This window comes from Osmerus mordax, chromosome 23 (genome assembly GCF_038355195.1).
Source record: "Osmerus mordax isolate fOsmMor3 chromosome 23, fOsmMor3.pri, whole genome shotgun sequence".
NCBI classification, from domain to species: Eukaryota; Metazoa; Chordata; class Actinopteri; order Osmeriformes; family Osmeridae; genus Osmerus; species Osmerus mordax.
In genome coordinates this window covers 7,519,960-7,541,686 of record NC_090072.1, presented here as the reverse complement: position 1 = coordinate 7,541,686, position 21,727 = coordinate 7,519,960, and the positions used below count along the sequence as shown (strand labels likewise).

The 21,727-nt window shown below is 48.1% G+C and overlaps 1 protein-coding gene across 2 annotated transcripts in view; it reads left to right on the top strand.

The window, feature by feature from the left end:
• Positions 1 to 21,727, top strand: part of LOC136967713 (glucosidase 2 subunit beta-like) — a gene marked incomplete in the record, with an annotated part of 105,043 nt that overhangs the window by 50,733 nt on the left and 32,583 nt on the right.

The window sequence follows — 21,727 nt, the reverse complement described above, 5'->3', positions numbered from 1 at the left end:
AGACATACATTCTTTAGTTCCTGCCACATCACCTCAGAATTCAGCTCCTAGCTCCACAGAAGCCTTGAGAGCCTTCTACACCAACTCATAGGAGAGAGTTGGAAAAGCCAGAACACAAAATGTGGATGCTCCCAAAAAATGTATTTCAAAAAGAGAGCTAGAATGGGGTCCAGCTGTGTACCTGTTCAGCATACACGCACATACGGTGACATGAATTGACGCACTGACCTTGTGACTAAATAAGTGAGTGATTACCGTTTTCAAATCCAATAATGGATCGATCCGGATGGTCATATCATAGAACGAGCATACTGTCGATCAAACCTCAACTTTAATGAAACCTCTCCAGCAATCGTGGGACAAGTTTGAGTCGTTTGGTATGAGTCGTTTGGTATGAGTCGTTTGGTATGAGTCGTTTGGTATGAGTCGTTTGGTATGAGTCGTTTGGTAGGGAGTCAGGTAGCTGAGCGGTGAGGGAATCGGGCTGGTAATCCGAAGGTTGCCAGTTCGATTCCCGGTCATGCCAACTGACGTTGTGTCCTTGGGCAAGGCACTTCACCCTACTTGCCTCGGGGGAATGTCCCTGTACTTACTGTAAGTCGCTCTGGATAAATGACTAAATGGAACTCCTCTGTAGAGCTACAGGAGCTGTACGTTGTGTCCGTGTGTGTACGGTTGTGCCTGTGTGTGTGTGTACGGTTGTGTCCGTGTGTGTGCAACTTTGTGGTTGGAAGGAGGATTGCCGCGCAGGTTAGGCTTGGGAGTCCATGCTAGATAATGTGTTGTTTTGATATTACATCCGCAATGGGATAAGTGGAGTTTGACCGCAAGCACATTTATTTGGTCAACTGCTGTTCTGGACAGCTTACCCAGTGTTAAGATATGTGTTTTGTCTCGCCAAAGGGCAACATTACAGCAGCGTATACACAGGATATTTCATAGTACACAGAGATAGATACAAAGAGAGAGAAAGATGCAGTAGAGTGCACATTATGAAATTCGGAGCTTCTGTACCCTTCACCCCACATCAGTCCTATGAGGTATGTTTCTCTTTAGGCAATTCTATTTGTAGAGACGCTTTTCTCATCGCCCATCCGGCGTTCGCGTGGCACTCCCTAAGCTGCAGTGCCACGTTCAATCTTTTCTTCCATCTTGCCAGTCGAGGAAAAACGGCTATGTTTTGCCACCAGTTCCCGATTCCCTGCTTGGAGCCCAATTAGTGTTGTACTGTTGTTCTCTCTGCAGCGAGCCGTGTTTATTTCAGGTGAGTCCCTACTGCTTGCAAGAGTGCGTGAGATACCACAATTATCCTTTCCACAAGAATCTCAGAGGCCACAGGATGGAGAGAATGGCTCAGAAATTGATCTTTCCCAGGCCATGTCTCCGGATGAAGGGGGAAATACACTGGGTCTGAGGAGAGAAGGGCTGGCAAGGCTTTCATACAGTAGCCCTGAGACAAACAAAGACAACAAAACCGGCCTCGCAGTTCAGTTCCCAGTGAAGGCCATGTTCGAAATTGACCCTCGGAGGGATAGTGTCTGAAATCGGTTGACCAGGACAGAACAATAGGCTTGTTATTCGGTATACCCAGCAAGTTTTTATTTAGCGAACATAACAAATGGGATGCACAACCCTCTCTGTGTGTCTTGACTGTGTACATAGATATAAGTTCTCTGCTAAGAGTTTATATACTGTGTATGTATATTGTTAACACGTGTGGGACCCATATTAAAAGGTCAATATTAGCATTACATGACACTTAACTAATGTTCAATTATTCAAAGGTGGCATATTTTAAGGTCACTGGGAGTTAAGGTAATGGTAGTCCATTAATGTTTCGACCAGGCATTGCTTGCGTGGCATTGTATACCTAGAGCACTGTAGCATGAAATCTGTTTTAGCGACATGCAATTTGGTTTCAAACTGAGTTTCAAACTGAAGGATTTGCCAACCGTCAACATTATTTCAGTGCCTAGCCTACCTGCGCGGAAGGCTAATTTAGGATCATCGAGATTGAATGCAATATTTCTTTTCCGGGGATCGTTTCGATGGGAGTTCAGCCTTTTCAACTTGCTTGTCCTCCAGTTGTCTTTGCGTCCGTCTTCATTGTGGCAGCAGCACAAGCATTGTGGCGGAGATCGTTTCCTGGCCCTCATTTCCCCCCACATTTCTCGGTTTTCAGACACTGCCTCGGTCTTGTAATGTACCAGAATAAATCGTTTCCTGAAGATCCATTTTTAGGTCTTTTATGGTAAATAATGCATGGCTGTGGTAAGTAAATGATGATGCAAGCACTGCAGAGATTTGCACTTTTTGTAAAGGCACTTCAGACCCCGGCCCGCACGCACGCACGCACAAACACAGCGCTGTAGGTGTGCACCGACAACACGACACACAAATGTAGATCCACACGTGGAATCCGCTTTAAAATGCCATCGCTCCCAAACTGCCATGATGTTCCTCAATATTCTCAAAGAACAAGACAAGACGCTGCCAAGGGAATCAGTGTTTGAGACAGGCATGTCCAAGAAACACCTGTGAGAACCACAATCTGTGCTATAGACGGTTGAGAGTATACCGCAGTTCAACATCCTGACAAGACCACTATAATACCGGTTCCTTTCTGATTACGATATAAACTGTGACTACATTCATAGGAAGTGAATAACCAAGGTGCAACCTTACGTTTTGCAACTTTCTATCTGATTGGTACACCCTCTATGGACTGTTGGAAAACACTTGTAAATGGCAGTGAATATTGAGTCTTGAATGTGATCGCGCCGATACACAATGTTATCGTCTTGTCGTAGGTATTCTTATACTGTGGACTCATTACAACAAGATGCAATAGTCGGGAACGCAAAACTGGTGTCATTTTCTGAGCGTCATGTATGGTTATTGTTAGGAGAGAACGTTGCGCCGGGTTGTAAACAACTTGACTCTGTAATTGCTGCTGCTCCCTTCATGTGTTCCTGAGTGTGTCCCAACCCCATAGGGGGCTCCTGGCCCCCCTGTTCAACAGCCACACATACACCCCTGCGTTCGCCCAGGGAGGCGGTTAACCTTCCTCATCTGAGGGAGCACCAGATGTAACCTTCCCTCCACCAAGTTCTGACACATTTATTAGGACTTAATTGCCTGTAAAAAATCAGATTCCTTCCTTCTCTTTTAATCAAAACATATTTGGGGATTTCGAGCGGTACTTCAATTCTCATCCCCTTAGCATCTAATAAATGTGATGCGATTCATATACGATATGACACCATGGGGACATTTGATGAGGACGCTTGGCGTCATTGTAAGAAAGTGTTCTTGGGGCTGTCAGAGGGCCTCGCCTTCGGTGATTCTGCCGTCGAGGGGGCTGTTGACAATGTCTGCAGATGGCCCGCCCTCTGGACGCTTGCGGTGAATCAGTCGGGTTCATCACCAGCGTCCCCACCGCTGTGCTCTGGCTTAACTGACTGGCAACATTGCAGATTTGTCCTCCCGAACGTGTCATACGAACAGCGGAATGCTAATCGGCAGGGGTTGTAAACCTCCCCCCCCCCCCCCCCTGCTATTACAGTTTCCCACACGCATCCAGTCGGAGAGGTCACCAGCAAACTGGGGCTCACTAGGTTGTATTGCCTGGAGGCAGAAGTTAATTTCCATCTCAACAGAGACACATGACTTTGGTTTGACCTGCCGCGCTCACCGGCATAACAAAGAATCGTCGCTTTTTCTAGCAGACAAGCACAGTAAATATCTGTAATTTCGCCGTGGTTCTTCATTATCTGTCGAAAGAATAGATTTGATTTGGTAACAATGATTAGTTGGCTGCCGCTGTCTTTTCCTGCTGAGTGCTGTAGGTGTTGGATAAAAGACTAAAATACCTTCCTTCAGAAAGCACTTTTTGTGTGTTTTCTTTTCTTTCAGACTTGCAGATTGGATTCCAGATGAGGGCAGTCAAATCTGTTGAGTGTTTTCTTTTTTCCGCCCTTTCTTCTCACCGTAATCTCATATGGGTTCAGAATTCTTTTTGTCTGGACACTTGGAAAGTAATTTCAGTTGTACACTCACCCTCAGTTTACAGTTTCCTCAATGACTTAAGATCACTGTCGTTTGGAAGGCTGATACAAAGCAGTTTCTCAATGCTTCAGTACTTCTCCTAAATGAGTTGTTGGGTGCACTTTGGTGTAAAGTAGTTTCCAATCACATTTGGTGGAGTGTGTCATGATTTTGTTTGTTTTATGTGTCTCATTTTTCAGTCCTCCATTTTGTCTAGTCCTACCGTTTAACCCAGATTTAAGCAGTGCAGAGAGTGTGAATATGTTGATGAACAAAGACCTATGTGTATGCTTTTAAGGACAGCCTTATGCACACACAGTTGAAAATCCAAGTCTCTTCAATAATTTGCTCAAGCATGAATACTTCATTCCAGGGGACACAAACCTGTGTATGTGAATCTTAACATATGAATAAGCTTGTTATATTGATAATTCAGTACAGACATGTCCCCAATCCCTTTGTATAGCCTGCAGGTGTATGTGACATTTAACAGGAATTTATATTCATAAGCCTTTACTCGCATCAGCTGTCAGATGCATACTATTGTCATTTAGATACACGTATTAGCTGGAATCAGCTTCAATGCTAATGCTAAGACTCATTAATACTTAATATATCAGATCATAATGAATCTACAGTGGCTATGGGCGGTATGATGTTGGTTTAACGTCAGTAGCTACTGGTGTGCAAAGCACAACACTGTTTTTGGTACCTACACTATTTAATACACTGTAGGAGGTTACCTTGCATACGTGATCTGCATTTGTAGGTCGACGATCGACATTCCTGTCAGATATTTCCTTCGACTGACCGGGTCCAAATCGTGCACGGTGATCTTCCACTTCCAAACGGACACATCCCCATAGAAAGCGCCGGTATGCGTGGCTGTGGCACTTCTCCCAATGGGGAGGGTTGATATCCCGGTATCCATGGATTCCGGAAAAGCCTTACTCCAAATGATTGGTCAGATCGTTGGGCTATATTTAACCAGAGAGGTGGATGCATGGCTCTCAATGACCATTAGCTGCTCAATTATCCCCCTCCATTCTCCCCCTGGACCACTGGGCTGTGTTGGCTCTTATTACTTGCACACCAAAAGCTCCCTGGAGCGGCTCACCCACTCAGCCCACCTCGTGCCTGCTTCTCCCCAAGTAATGAGCTTGAGCGGGGGGGACAAGTCTGTGTAAACACTGACCGCCCCGCCACCCGAGGCCCTAGGACGTCAACCTTGCGCTGGTCCAGATATAGATGTGTGCTGTGCACCGCATATAGTCGGAGTGAGTGTGAGTATGGAATGATGCGAGTATAGATTCTGGATTTGTCGAGAGCGACGGCGTTCTTCAAATCGACCTCCCCGGCCCCCCGGGGTACCACTGATCTGCCAATATTTGCCATGTCAGAGACATGGTATAACCTTATTGCGTGACGAAGAGTGATTTGTTGATGAACCACACGAGCAAAATGTTGGCCTTAATCTAATGCCCTGCACTGTACAAGTTCAGTCTTCTGTGCTGTACAGCGTTGGATGTACTGGACAGGTCTGTTCATGCATGTATCCCTCTAAAGTTTGGCACTTGAGGAAAACGTTTGATTTGTGGTGTTGAAAATAGGCCCTGTTGGTCCTGCAAAGATGGTTAAAGCTCTCAGATGCTACGGTTTACTCATAATTGTCTTTGTAAATGTCACCAGACATCAACTCATTCTTTGTTTTTTGGTAAATCCGGATGTAGGAACTCGATAAATATTTGATTTGCTGTAACAGAGTTCCTCTGTCAGCCTGAGCGCGTGACTGTATAGCTCTTGGCAGTTCTGTAATCTCGACACTGCACGCGTACTCGGTTTGACCATCCGATGTTGTCAAGTTCCGTCGCAATTCACTCTGGCGCAGGCAGAGCGAAAGACAACTCGAGAAGCAGTTGGATAGGGATGCTGTTGAAATCCCCCAGTCGAGTTGCATAAATGGGTTATTGGCAGATACGTTTCTCATTAGATGCGCCTGTCTGATTCTTCTGGAACAAAAAGCCTTGCTGATTGAAAAATGAGGCTGCCATTCAAAACACAGGGAATGTTGCGGAGACAGCCGGATGCCAAGCCGTGATGACATGTAGAAACACAAAGTAGTGCCAACTTATTGTCTCTCACGTTGGAATGCTCTTAATTGCAGGCTCGATTTGGAAGCAACAGCCTTTCTAACCGTTCCTCCTATGAATATTACATCAAGGACAACCCTTCAATCTGGATTGTGCGTGAGGCCTAGATGCTTCAATTGATGTTGGCTTGACAGTTATGGTGAGCCCAACTTTGGTAAGATGTTGTGTACCGTCTCGGTCAGGCTACATTTGTGCAGGACTAGCGGGCTCCAGGGACCCCCCCCCCCCCTCCCAGAGACGCGACAGTCCTCTTTACAGAGAAACACTCTCACAGAGAAGCGAGTCGGCGGCAAAAATGCTCAGCCATGGGATTTACCTGTCAGCTGCACTCAAGCACGTGGGGATCGCTCACGCTAGATGCCATGACCGTGAAATAAAGGCTGACGTGTCTTTTCTGGGTTGTTTGGTCACTGCTGCTCACTCGGATGTCGGTGCCAGGAGCAGAACAGAAAAGGACGTCACGAGATTGTTGCTGTGATATTTTAAAATGTTAAATATTCTTTCACTTAGACCCTTGGAAACCCTGCCCTTTTTTTTCTTCTTTTTTTGGCATATGACACGCTTCATTCCCTTGTCTAAAAAGCTTACCTCCACAGTTGAGCAGTGTAGACCCTTCACAGCCGGGATCAGGATTTGATCCTTGCAGTACTGCATACAGTAGGTACCACAGGAAGAACTTATTTACTGTGTTATCAGAAGAGAAAGACGCTTTAATCTCACACAGCACTTCGCACTAACCCCCAAAAAAGGATTCAGCGGACTGCTCCTGTGTTGATCCAAAAAAAAAGCATATTTTTCATGCTTTAAAAAGTAGTTAGTACTATAGAAAAACAAACAAACAACAAATCTCATCTCACAATTAGGTGAAAGGCACGAGACTGACGCATTGCCGTTCCCAGAGCCAACGCCAGCCGCCGTCTCACGGTCGGCATGCCGACACAGGTAACTGGCTTCTCCGCTGATGACGAGGCGGAAGGGGAAAGCTTACTCCTCCGTTCCGACCATCTGGAAGTCGAGCCGAGACTTTCCAGTTTGATGTGTAACTTTTAATTGGACAGACACCGGAGGGACGGGGTGGGAGGGGGAAGAGCCCGGCGGATCGGCAGGCGTCCAGCAGATGGACGGCCCCCCAGCTTCGCTGTGGATACACCGTGTGCTGTCCGGGCCCAGCCGGGGACAGGAAACACAAGGACATGGGAGGGGGGAAACACGCGGGCTTCCGTCCCTCGTCCTAGCTGAAATGGCTACAAGACACCAGGTACCTTTATCCGATAAAACACGACGATTGGAGTTTGACGCCGGTCGCTAATGTGAGTCAGGTGGCTGAGCGGTTAGGGTATCGGGCTAGTAATCCGAAGGTTGCCAGTTCGATTCCCGGTCATGCCAACTGACGTTGTGTCCTTGGGCAAGGCACTTCACCCTACTTGCCTCGGGGGAATGTCCCTGTACTTACTGTAAGTCGCTCTGGATAAGCGTCTGCTAAATGACTAAATGTAAATGTAATGTTTTACCGGCTCCTCCGCGTGGTTTACAAAAGAACTTTCTAGAGTACCCCTCTCTCGGGATGAAGATCTCACATTTTGCCCATCTCTCTTTGATAAGCTCTGCTCTTTGAGAGTCTACATGTTTTAGACACAGCCAGTGTCAGCTAAACCGAGTGCTCTTCAGCATGCGCAGTCTGTTAACTCCAGCCACAGTTGTGGTCTTCAGTGCTTTCTGAAGGAGGCTAGCTCTCACAAGCCGAGGGAGCACAGGGGGGTGGTGTCATGAGGAAGGGGGCGTGAGCTCCATGTTTCTGGTTAAGCAGCTCCTGGTTAGGGGATTTGGGGAACATGGAATGAAGTTGTGGTCTAAAGAAACCTTCTCACTTGGGTCTGCCTTTCCTGTGGCCCCTCCCTCTCCTCTTGGCTTTCGCCAGGCGATTATTAATGTGTTTTTGTGTACAACTGTTGTCGTTTTTTTTCTTCTTCTCAATTCACACTTCATTCACACTGCAAATTAATATAATATTTTTTTTTTGCCACCCCCCTTCCCTCACCAACCTCACCCACCTCATACCCCAACCGCCAACCCCTCAACGTGGGAATTCAATTTGTACTGTATGTTTCATTTCTTTTTGGATTTAGATTTATTTCATGTTGGCTGCTTTTAATTAACTCTCTGGCATTGCGACGAGAGAGCGAGGGAGAGGAGCGAGATAAAAACTCCTCACACCAGCCAATGACTTACACCGGCAATCATTTACCACTTAGACAGTGGTGCAGGAGCCCCCCGTCCGTTGCCATGGCAACCGGCGCCTTGGTGATTGATTCCTCGCCAGTGTGGCATCACTGCGGGGAATAGAGCGTGTGAGCTTAGCATGCTCGCTACATCTCTCTAATTAAAATGGGATTACCGAGTCATAGCCGTTGTATGTTCAAACAAATGCAAGGCTGTGAAAGAAATCAATTTCAGTAAATGTCAGGGCTGTTAAGTACAACAGTGTATAAAGAAATGCGAGCGAGCTAAATGCAACGATATACGTACAATGTGTATATGTTTAAGATGGGCTCTTATGTGATTTGCTCACCCCAGGTTGTAGTGACAGTGGTGGCAGTGTTTGGTCACAGCTGGCATGGAGGAGGGTGGGTTTGATTGACATGTCAAGAATTATGTTTTCACTCAGTGTAAATCACCTAATGTGACAACAATTAGATTTGTCCTGCCATTCGGTAATTAAAGAATATTCCTCAAATTGGATCTTAATGTACATCTTGAATTAACAGTGGTTCTTTAATTTAATAGGATTACGGGCCAATCGAGTCTGCTCTTGTGGCTTTAGGGACTCTGGATTCTCAAACCCACAGTAAGTTCTCCAAATTCTCCTCCAAACTTCGAGTAAGCGTTGTCGGAATGTTGATGCAATGTCGGGAGAGCTGTTGGCCGTTTGGCGAGCCCGGTGAAGCAGAGGCCAGCACACACAGTCGCACTAGGTGGGATCCCTGTACGATTCTGACCAAGACAACCAAATCAAGACCACACCTCTTCCTAGGTGATTATGGTAAAACAGGGAGTTGTAGCATAGGTAGTGACAGTATAAGGATCGGCAATAGGCAAAATCACATTGCAGAAGTATGAAATGTGGCCGACTGTCAAATGGTGGATTCCATGGCATGGTTACAACACTTACCAGCAATATTTAGGATTCGTGACCAGTAGCTGTAAACCATCCTTATGATTCCAACCACCACTCCTCTCAACAGTTTAACTACCGTGAACTTAGGAGCTGGAGGTGCTTTGAGTGTCGCATCCCTGCAGTCAGTACCTGATTCATGTGACAAAGTGTATACTTCGTTGACAACGACCCTCAGAGCAACCCTAGAACTTTTACCGAGAGAGAATGAGATGGTACTTCTGGGTGGGGGGGGTGTGTGGGAGAGAGAGAAGTAGACAGTGACAACGAGAGAGAGGGGAAGAGAAAAAAAGATAGGTAGCTAGTGACACAGAGAAGGAGAGAGAGAGAGGTAGAGAGAGAGGAAGAGAGGGAGAGAGGGAGAGAGAGAGAAGGGCCCTTGCACACATGCTTTTTAGATTTCAATCACAGCAGCACATTTAGCAAGGTAGAACACGGCGCCCGAGGCCCATTCTAAAGCCGAGTTCTTTGGCACTCCGTGTGTGGGATGTGTCTTTACAGCAAAGGTAATAATAGACTGGGGAATTTATAATGTGACGCTTTACGTGCATGGCACAGAGTCCTAGAGCTGAGACTGCTGGGGTGTGTGTGTGTGCGTGCGCGTGTGTGTGTGTGTGTGTAAGGAGGGGGGGGGGGGGACGTCCAAAACAAGAAATGCATGTTTGGTCGAGAACTGCAGAAAGCCTCTATTACAGCCTGACATGTCAAGCGACTGAAACGTACATTAAACCTCACGCGAAGGCCCCTCGAATGGAACACACTCCAATTTAACCCCCATCGAAATGTGAAACGACTCCACCCGTAGACGGCTGCTCGGCTTGTCGGCCGCTACTATATCACCCGTGAAGTGGAGGTTTTTACGGAGCTCTGTGTGGTAACGAACTACTCTCCGAAATGAAATGAGTGCTGTTACAGCCTTATGAAGCTGAGTGCCCAGATGAAGCATAAATCAACCGTTTTTTTTTTTTTTGCTCTCTCAATCTTTTCCCCTCACTGGAAATGGCTGTTATTTTATTTTTTTGGTGTGCTCAGCAAGTAGTGAGGCCTTGCTTTTTTTTGGTGTTCAGAGAGAAATATCACAACTTTCGATTGCTTTTCTTTCTTCGTTTGTTCTAACAGAAGTGAACTACAATGAACTGAACCATTGAACTGTAAATGTCGCAATACACTGCTGCCAAATGTACCCTTTCTCCTTTTCTATTGCTGAAGACTTTTCATTCGGCGTCAAAATATTACTGTTTGGCATTCGTTTGTGCTTTATATTGTACATTCCATCTGTTGTAGCAAGCCTTATCCAGGTTTGTATGGAGTCAAATTAGGGTCAATATTATTTGTGTCCGTAGAAATAGTTTTGCATCCGTAGAAAAAGATTTGCATCCATAAGAAAAGTGTTGGTCAAAAGTATTTCGCATAATACAACACTTTTTTACGGATTCAAAACTATTTTTACGGATGCAAAAACCTTTTCACAAATGCAAAACTATTTATGCGAATGCAAAACTATGTCTACGACTGCAAAACTTTGTCTGTGTCCAAATCGGGCCAAAATGTTGGCCTATAAGCACGATGCTTGTTGATTAGCCAATCAGAATGTTGCCCACTGACCGCCGCAGCAATGGACACACAAAGGTTGACTTCACGCTTCGAGCTCCTCCTCAAACCAACAACAATTGTAAGATTGTCAAAAATAGGCCCTGTAAAGTAGTTTACAGGGCCTTACTTCGTGTTCAGTTCAATGCCAAGTGCCAATCGGAGAACAAGGGGGGCCCATTACTAACTAATACTTTGCTTACAGTCAGTATTTATGATACTGGTGCATGAAGAAATACATACATATTCAGCATGTTGCTTGTGCTACATTTAGAGGAAGCTAGTGAGAGACACAACCATGACATATTTGCTTAATTGATATCGACACCCTTTCATACACCCAAAAATAGCCAGATTTGGAAATGACACCAGGGTTGATATCAATCAGGAAACTGAAGTGGACTGAAAAAGAGGAGCCTTGTCTGATACTAGTGGTACTAGCTGTTGTTGAGCCTTCGTTTAGTGCTTGTTTACCTTGGTCTCAACCAGGGATAAATGGAGCAGCATTCCGGTTCTTTCCGAGGCTTAACAGGCTGACGGATACTACACTGTACCAGGAACCGTTTTTTTCTTCTTTTTAGTGTGTGTGTGTGTTAGAACTCACACATGCGTGTGTGTGAATGGCAAGCGTGTTCTCTCCCTTCTCGGTGGAAAGGGAAACCATCTGGGATTGGGTTTGTGTTAGGCAAAGTGCAATGCCTTTTCTTTCCTTTTTTCTATTCCCTCGCACAGACGCGCGCGGCATCATGTAGAGACTAATATGGAATCTAAATCGGGGCTGTTGATAGAAAATGGCAGGTCACACTGTTTTTGGCGTGTGACTTTTACCAACCGGCGCACAGGGAAGGTGCTAATACATAATTGCCACCTGATGTAAAGTGACATGTCGTGTGATATACCAGTGTGATATACCATTCACCGTTGCCTTAAGTGTGCTTTCAAACCGCAAAGAAGAATTGTTGGGGGAAAAGCGCCACCTGCAATATTTTTCAAGGAGAAAACTGGTGAATCACTAGTGAATTTTAATGTCATGGGTTACGGCAACAATACAGAATGTGTCCCTTCCCTGGTTTCACAATACAGGCTGGAAACTCACTTCTTTTGTGCCCTTTATATCTGGTTGCATTATAGCGCTGTGACATCACTTCCTGGTTGGGTTCTTTTCCCTCTCTCCTCATTCTGCTCACTAGCACGCAAGACAAACTAACACTGAGCAATCAACCCCATTAGCTTTAACCTAGTGTGTAAGCGTGGAAACCGCCTGACACATGTAATATGCGTGGCTCGTATGCGTGGCCGCCAGACTGCGCTCGCAAACACGGCTGCGTGCGCACACGGGGCCTAATGGCTGCTCTTATGAGCTTCCCCTTCACACACTGCGCCAACTCGCATGCCGGGCCTTCTTACACGCGCGCGTGCACACTTCCTCATCATGAGCTATTCACTCCCTTCCAAGCTGATGAGAGGAGTCAGAAGCCAGAGGTTTTAGAGGGGAGGATGTCACAAGGCCTCACTCCCTCCTCCACACATACACACAGTCTGAACACACGCTCGCTCTCCCCCATCACCCCCTCCCCCCCCCCTTCACATCGGCAGCTGTGTATCGTCTTCCACCCCCCCCCCCCCACCCCCCCCCCCTTTCGCTGCAACACACCACCGTTCCAGAGAGGAGCGTTCATTTCCTATTTATTATTCATCAGTCAAACTGCCTTGATTTCAGTGATTGGATATACCACTAGATTTTTATTCCTCCGCCCCCTCAACCACACTCTCGGGGGGGAGGCTAAATATCTCCCTAACGGGTTTGTATGCGTACCTCTAAGTGTGTGTCGTGTTTTGAGTCAAATCAGGCTGGGCACATGGCAGAGTGAGGGCTTATGGGAGTGGATGGCATGTGTGATTGGTTGGAAATCGAGGGGTAGTTAGAGCAAGGAGGGAAGTTTGAAGCTCCAAGCTTTTCACATGATACATGAGTGCTGTCTTAGAATGACCCCAAATCTAAAGTTGGCTTGTGATGTGTTTTCACTGTCTCAAATGATTCTTGCATCACAGTATTTCCATTTCAGTGTCACAGATGATAGACATTAGAACAAAGAAACACAGAATCACCTAAGTTAAGCCCTTTGTAGATAGTTTGTGATGATTTGTGTCGAAAATTGGAGATGCACTATAAGTAAGTAATGCAAGAAAATATACTGTATAACTTTAGTTGTAAATAGTCTGTGTTAGATGTATAAGAAGTTTGCAATATCACTAGGCAAGTTTCACACCAATGTTGAATTCTGTTGTTTTCATTTGCAAAGAACTTGAGATGGGAAATCTTCAGACGTGGTTGTTTCATAATTCCGTCGTTTTCATCTGGAAGAAAAACGTGTTAACAAGACCGGCATTCCAGAATATTTAGCCGGGCCACTGAACTCAGTGAAGTTGACCTGATAGCAGTTATCCTGCAGGTCAGGATAATCACATAAACAACATCCCAAACCACAGAACCATTCATGCAGACCCAGAACAACCTCCCACTCATCCAACAGAGTCCCGAACTCAGACGTAAAAAAGAGACATACGTGTTTAGACAATAACAGATTTGCTATCTTTATCCGTAATCACAAACAATCACAAACAGGACGACACACGCACACACAGACACAGACACAAGCTCACGGGCCCTTTGCGCTCAAATTGTTTTGGGCACCTGTCATCTTGCATTACAATTAGCGGGCTGACGTCTAAATAATTGCCATCAAGCCCTGGCTTGCTGTATCAGTGGCGGGCTGTTTTAACTCGAGCCCCAGCCTCCGCCCCTTGGGGTGGTGGTATTATTTAAAGGGCTTGGGCGTCTTTAGAAAGAGAGTGCCTACAGCTCTTAACGTTGTCTATCTGTCTTCCTCGCTGACAGCGGCGCTTTGTCTCCGTGGTCGCGGGGTGGGGGTGGGGGGGGGTGGGGGGGGGGTCGGGGGTGGGGGGAGAAATAATTAACCGACTTGCAAGATGCTTCAGTGTTGCCATCTCCATTTGTTTAGTCCCCCCCGCCTTCAGCCCCCCCTCGCCCCCCCTGCAACATTTGTTCTAGTGGGGGGGGGGGGGGCTGGGTTTGATTGTGGTTTTGACACTGCGGGGAAGCAAAGGGAGAGGGACGAGAAAGAGAGAGAGAGATAAAGAGGGAGAGAGAGAGAAGGTGAGAGAGAGAGAGATTGCAGGCAGATGGGCCTCATTTTGAAACGGAGGAAGGGGTCAGTTCTAATAGCGAGGGACTGCATGTTCGGGGGTTTGCGGTGGCGTGGGCGCTGATGTGCACCCAAGTCGGGACGGAGTTCTTTCATGACCCGTGCGTTTGTTTACTTAAGGCAACGCCCAGTCGGTCCGCTGACAAAACACAGTCACTGGAAACACACAGTCGTCACGGAAACAGCGTCTTGACGTCGGCTGGCATCGGCGGTGGGCTTCTTCGTTAGCATCCACGAAATCGCTCGTCGAAAGTGCGGCGGCGGCGTCGAGGAACACTCGTTGCATTGGTTCGATCAGTGGGGATTTGGGGGGGGGGGGGGTCGACGGAGGAACGAAGGGCACTGCCTAGGGGAGGCTGGGGAATGGGGCCGGGGCGGGTCGGCAGTCGCTTGACGACTCGGACTTGTCATTGTCGTTCCCCTCCGCCTCCGTCGTCTCCGTCCCCTTTGAAGCCGATGCCGCCTCCCCACCGCAGAAGAGGATGGGGCCACTCTGCTGCACACACTATCCACTCCACAAGCCTGTTGTCCCTCCCAGTCAGCACACGGTGTGTGTGTGTGTGTGTGTATGAATGGAGATGGCGGGTTGAGGGGTTCGGGCGCACCCTGATGCATTCCAACAACAGCTGCTGCCTCTCTCAACCAGCCCCGCGCTCCAAAAAAACATCCCCGGGGTATCTCTCTCTCTCTTTCTCTCTCTCTGTCTCTCTCTCTCTCTCTCTCTCTCTCTGTCTCTCTCTCTCTCTCTCTTTCTCTCTCTCTCTGTCTCTGTCTCTCTCCCTCTCTCTCTGTCTCTGTCTCTCTGTCTCTCTCTCTCTCTCTCCCCCCCTCGCATCCTCACCTTTGCCCTCCGTCTCCCCCCTCCATCTCACCATGACTCGTCTGGTGGTGATGTCTCAGCGTGTGTGTGTGTGCGTGTTTGTGTGTTTATGAAGACGTTTTCCTCTCCCCCTGCATGTTGGGACAGACAGAGGGCAGCTGTAATAATAACTAAGGACAGACAACATTGAAAAGCACAGTTCCAACAGAGCAGACGTCCTCCCAAAGGTGTTTTGCAACCGGTGTCCCTTCAGCTAACTAGCCTGTGTCGTCCTGGCTGGGGTTACGAGGGTTCAGCGGAGCAAGCGAGCGAGTCTCCGGCCAAATCCTGCTCCCTGTGCGACTGCCAAGATTAGGAGGAATCATGCTGTCCTCAGGCCCAGAGTGGTCCTCGAGTTCTTAGTTTCGTATACAACCTGTCCATGGTGGTAGCTTAGCTAGAGCTGTCCATGGTGGTAGCTTAGCTAGAGCTGTCCATGGTGGTGGCTTAGCTAGAGCTGTCCATGGTGGTAGCTTAGCTGGAGCTGTCCATGGTGGTGGCTTAGCTAGAGCTGTCCATGGTGGTAGCTTAGCTGGAGCTGTCCATGGTGGTGGCTTAGCTAGAGCTGTCCACGGTGGTGGCTTAGCTAGAGCTGTCCATGGTGGTGGCTTAGCTGGAGCTGTCCATGGTGGTGGTTTAGCAGGAGCTGTCCATGGTGGTAGCTTAGCTGGAGCTGTCCACGGTGGTGGCTTAGCTAGAGCTGTCCATGGTGGTGGCTTAGCTAGAGCTGTCAATGGTGGTAGGATAGCTAGAGCTGTCTATGGTGGTAGGATAGCTAGAGCTGTCTATGGTGGTAGGATAGCTAGAGCTGTCTATGGTGGTAGGATAGCTAGAGATGTCCATGGTGCTAACAGTTTCTGTATCCATGGTGCTAGTGCCTGGTTTCTCATTTCTAGAACCTGGTATATATTTCATACAATATAGTGCCGTATGTAGGAAAGGAACATTCTGCGTATGCAGCGATTTATAAATATGTTTTACAGTTTCCTGTCATAAATCTGAATTAATCCTAATGAGCTTCGTGCTTTGCCCCTGTAATGGCTATGTTCAGACAGAAATGGCATTTATCAATTGTCTAAACTAGAGCAACTGTAAACTGTCACAACACTTTGAAGGGTGCTCTGCCACGTGCGATGACCCTGAAAACGGAGTTGTAGTTCTCCAACTGTCATCTAATGGGTCATTTAAGAATGGTATATATCACGTGGAACATGTCGTCGATATTAAACAATCAAATGTTGGGGGTCATAAAAGGCAAGACGGGTCAATGTTTCAGTGGAGCGCACATTACTTCCTGTCTCTGTTGTACCAGCACACTCTGTGCACTATAGAGGTGTAATGAGATATTATCATTATGTTTACATAAATTACTATCTGTATCTGTTCAACAAAACCTGTATATATTTTTTTCTGTATATGTATTCAGGTACACCAGAAGTGGCTGGAGTTTAATACAAAGGTCAAATAAACTTTCTTGTTTTGTGACATTTTATAGGTCTTTCGGTGTTCATCCCCTTTCAGGTACATGAAATAGGATTAACATTGTGTGATATACCTTGTTCGTTCACACCAACCACCATACATGTTTTTTGTGCCTACGCACGCTTTATAAACGAGGTCCCTGGTGCTGATACAGTTGCTGCTGTCTGTGGTTCCGGCATAGCAAAGACTTTCTACAACGCAGACAACTGCTGCGTCCTGTAGAGCTGTCCGTGGTGCTAGCATAGCCAACATTGTCCCCAATGGAGCCCTACTGCTGCGGTGCTGTCCATGGTGCTAGCAGAGCCAAAGTTGTCCACAGTGCAGGCGACTGCCGTAGTGCTGTCCATGGTGCTAGCATTCCGGGTCCTGATACGGTTGTTGCTGTCCATGGTGCTAGCAGTCCTGGTCCTGATACGGTTGTTGCTGTCCATGGTGCTAGCATTCCGGGTCCTGATACGGTTGTTGCTGTCCATGGTGCTAGCAGTCCTGGTCCTGATACGGTTGTTGCTGTCCATGGTGCTAGCATTCCGGGTCCTGATACAGTTGTTGCTGTCCATGGTGCTAGCAGTCCTGGTGCTGTCCATGGTGCTAGCAGTTACTGATGCTGTAAGTCCTTGTGCTGGCCTTGTCCATGGGGTGGTTACGGTAAATCTTTTTGTTCTATAGCTGGCACTGTCAATAGTGCTGTAATAGCCGGTGCTGTGAATGTAGTAAAGCTAGTGCTAGTATTGCTGGTGTTGGCAATGATGCTGGTTCAGGAACCAGTGCAGATGGTGCCCTCTTATATAAAATCAGCTGCCCGTGGCATTGAAATGAAGCGTGTCATACAATACATCAGCAGTGTGGCCAGGGGTGTCCTCAGCAACTGGAGTTGTCTCCAGTGCTGAAAGCTGAATCATGCTCTTGGGCTAGGCTCTCATTTGCTCCAGTTAGTCGAGTAGAATTGCTTGATTTAAGACGTTACAGATAGATAAATGTCAGTTAAGGTTGCTCAGGCCTCGCAAGGAGAATGCTGCATGCATTCTTTTGTTTAAAATGCACAGGATTAGTGAGATATTCCTGTGATTTTGGGATTATTTGCTTCCAGGCCCATAACCATGTAAAATGACATTAGCATTTCAAAACAACCCTAAAAAGCCTGGTTACCAAGCACATTATTTGGCATGCTCCTGTCTTAGTGGATTTCACTTGCTACATCTTTGTTTGTTTTTGCGCTACATTTTACTGGCGTGACAGAGGCCTGCAAAACTGACACCTCCTCCAGCTCAGATAGTAAATCCTAAAACACTGCCCTGGGTTAGCCCGAAGGCAAAAGGGCTCGCCTTAATCCAGACTCCTCACAGAGAGAGTCCGGGGGGGGGGGGGGGGGGGGCAATGGAGAGAATGAGTGGCCTGGGAAGGAATGGAAGAATAAAAAATGAAGAAAAGACTGTCAGTTGGAGGTTAGAAACCTTGGCAGGACCATGTTAATTAAAGGTTCTGTTCAGCACTTTTCAAATTAGCTGGGAAATGTTAAGCAGGTGGGGGGGAAAGGGGGGGGGGGGTTCGTCATTACAGTCACAGCTGTCAGCGCGCGAGCTGACCCCTGACCCCGTCTGAGGGCGCTGCGTCCTTGAGACATAATTGAGCTCACCTGGAGCGGTGGTTCAACGGAGAGAGCGAGGGTTGGAGCTGGGGAGTGGAGGCAGGGGGGGAGCGGGTGACGGGGGAGGAGGGGGGGGTCTGATTTGGTACCCTGCCAGAAACGAGCTGTGAATTTTTTCTTTTATTTTTTTCTTCTTCCAACACCACTGTTAATCTGTTCACAGAAGAAAATGTCTGCCTGCCTGATAACCCCCCCCCCCCCATCTCTCGCTCGTGTACTCTGGTAGCCAGGGGAAGAATTTATTGGATTCCAACCATACGAGGGAAATGCCGAATTAGGAGGTTTTCACATCTGAGCGGCGGAATTCAGATTTGAGAGGCTGCCAGCCCTGTCTTAAGTCTCCCTTCCTCGTTGTCTGAAGCAGATCTCCTCCTGCTCAGCTCCCGAAGCTAACCACGTTTGGCATCCAACCCCGGCTGATCTGAGATGAAGATATATTCCGCGAGCGCTGGAATTGCTTGTGGGGGGGGAATACAGAGTTAGGGCCTTTAGTCTTTGTTCTCGTCTGCTCTGGAGCACTCATCCATCGATCCCTGCCTCTCTTTCTCCGGGTCGCTCCCGCCCACGTTCCATTTTTGGAGACAAACCGTATCAGCACTTGCGTGTCGAAAAGCGACGTTGTTTCACAGAATCGCTTGGAAGTGCTTGCGCAAAATGAAACCCTTCCCCGACTGGCGGCTCGATGGCTACGACGAGCCTGCGATTGCGCTTGTCAAAACTCTGGTGTTTACCCACTCACGATGAACGGTGTCGCACACTGTATCATTACGAGCCTAATTGGCCCTTGCCTCTTCACAACCACCTGTTAGCGGGTTAACGTGGTTAGCCGAAGATCATCTCATCCAAGACACTGAAACTCAGAGTATCCGTGTTCCTCGGAGAGAGCCGTGTGCTATTTCAGCGTGTTGCGAGATGACAGAGTTAACCCGTGAGAGGCCCCCTGAGCTGTGAGCAGAGAGACCGAGGAGCGGCCCAGAAGTAGGTCGGGCTCTTGGGCGTTTGTTATTCATAAACGGCACCCAGTTGTTTGCGGGAGCCGATTCGCTCAGAGAGGAGACGACTCTCTCTTCCTCTTCGGGCTCCGATTGGGAGTGGCGTTGGCCTGTTTCCGAAAAAAGCGACGGCTCGATCGCGCTCCTCCCAAATGGAACGGAGGGCCGTATCTGCGCCAGAGGGGGTCCGCTCGCCCCGTGAGGTGACAGTGCAGTTCAAACGGCATTTGTTCTGATGACTCGACACTTTGCGGCCTGAACGGTACGGAAGCGGGAAGCGCCTTCGTACGTGTGGGGTCGACTGTCCTCGAAGCGCTGTCAGCGAAGCGACGTGAGAGAGCGCGCGGGGGAGCACAACACAAACCGAGTCAGTCACCGGGATCTGAGTTGCACTGATGGTCTAAAACATGATGCTATTCCTGTCAGCCTCTGTTAGCCACTCAGCCCTAATACAATCAGACACACCAACACAGCGATTATACAGGGGGGGGGGGGGGATTGACCTCCCCTTAACTCACAACAGCCTGTGTTTCAGTTTCCCTCTGAATCATCTCCGGAAGTTGGACAAAGAGAGAGGGAGAGAGAGAGAGGGAGAGAGAGAGAGGGAGAGAGAGCGGAGAGAGAGAGAGCGAGAGAGAAGGATAACGGTAATAACACGATGAAGCCTCGTTGTGCTTCGTCTGACTGGGCGAAAGTGCGCATCTGTCAACGGTGTGCAGACAAGTTTGGTCCTTTTGTCCCCTATCCGCAAACATGCCCCCCGGGCTACACACACTGCAATTTTAGCCAACGTTATTGCTACATTTGTTGCATTAATGCTTTTAATGCACATTTTCCCGGCCCAAAAGTAAGGTCGCTAATGTATGCCTTGGTGCGGTCCCCTTTGGTGCTAGCAGGTGGTGATTATTGCTGGTGTCAGCCCTGTTGATGGCTAATGAAGGAGACCCTTGTTCTCTGGAACAACCTGCCATAAACAGCTCATTATATCCCTCACCCTATATTTTACTCTCCCCTCCTCTCCAGTCTGAACAAGGTGTGCAATTGAGAAAGGAGAGGGGATGGACGTGGGGGGGCGGGAGAGAGAGAGAGACAGAGGGAGAGAAGGAGAGAGAGAGACAGAGAGAGAGAGAGAGAGGGGGAGAGACACACGGAGAGAGAGACATCGGACGACAGAGAGGAAAACAGAGGAGGGGTGGGGGTGGGCCAGGTGCATCCCGCCAGCCGATATTAAACACACCGCCTCGCACAGCCAGAGCGTCAGCAGAGCTAAGCTCCTCCGTGTGGCAGGTGGCAGACTCCAGGGTCCAAGGTGGCAGCTCGCCTGCCGGTGTGAGGCGGGGGGCCTGGCCGCTTCCTTTTCATTGTGTATCAAGCATGACCCTGGGGCACACAAGAGGCTTGCGTGCTTCCTTTTCCGAGCCTCTCGCTGAAAATGCTATGCCTATTGATCCGATGGCTACTTCACAGGTAAACACTCGCCGTTCTCTACGGCGGGTACGAGCGCGGGGATGGTTTCGAGTGGAACACGGTGTCCTGTCGGGGAATCTTCTAGTTTCATGCCTGGCCTTGGTGCTAGGACAAGTCTCCGTAAAAGGTTGAAGGAATTCCTTATTAGTCTACAAGGGCATTGTAGTTGAGTGTAAAGAAGTTCTAAATGTAGCGACTGGATTTTTCTAAATGCGGTACAATGTCCCAGGTGTCTTTGCATAAACCGTAACTAAATGCTGTCACTGGGTTGGATAGTTCTCGAGCCAAGCACGCTGTAACTCGTTATCGAGGTCAGACCAAAAATGGCAAAATGTTGGCTCATTCTAAGTTCACAATGATGTCGACATGGAAACGGGCCAATTGGAAACACAAATCTTAGCTGAAATGAATCATACATAAAACACACTCATAGATGCCTTGATTAGAATACCAATACACCCACAATTTCCCCTTGGGGGATCAATCAAGTATCTCCTCCTCCTACTACTACTAATACTACTACCACTCGTTTTATATCCCTTCCCTAATCATCGTTGTCAAGGTATTTTGGTATTTTTGGTTCCTTGGCCGCAGGATAGTTTGGCAGTAGTTTCAATTGCGGGTTCAAGCTGAGACCAGGAGACAGGCTCTACGAGGATCATGTGCTCTCCTCGCGGTTTTTCTGTGTGCCTGGCTGCTCTGCATGATCCAGACCCCTTCACCCCCCGCCCCTTCCTCTCCCTTCTCCTCCTCTTCCTTTGGTGAGGATCCGCACAGCCCTCTCTCTCCCCCTCTCCAGACGGTTCCAGGCTGCTGCAGGAGGGGTCAGGGGTCAACGACGAGGGAATCTTGCCTCTCCTTTTGTCATTGCTCATCCTTGGATGATGTGTGTGTGGAGGGCGTGCGTGTTAGAGAATCTTAAGGGAAGCGTGCGAGACTGCATGCGTGCCTGCGTGTGTGCACACGTGTTTGAGAGATGTGTGCGGCTGGAGGGTGGGGGGGGGGGGTTAATAAAAAGAACCACCCTTTCAAAGTCATAAAAATAGCCATTATACTGCAGAAAATCACAGGTCCGCTCTTGGCCACCCTACATGGG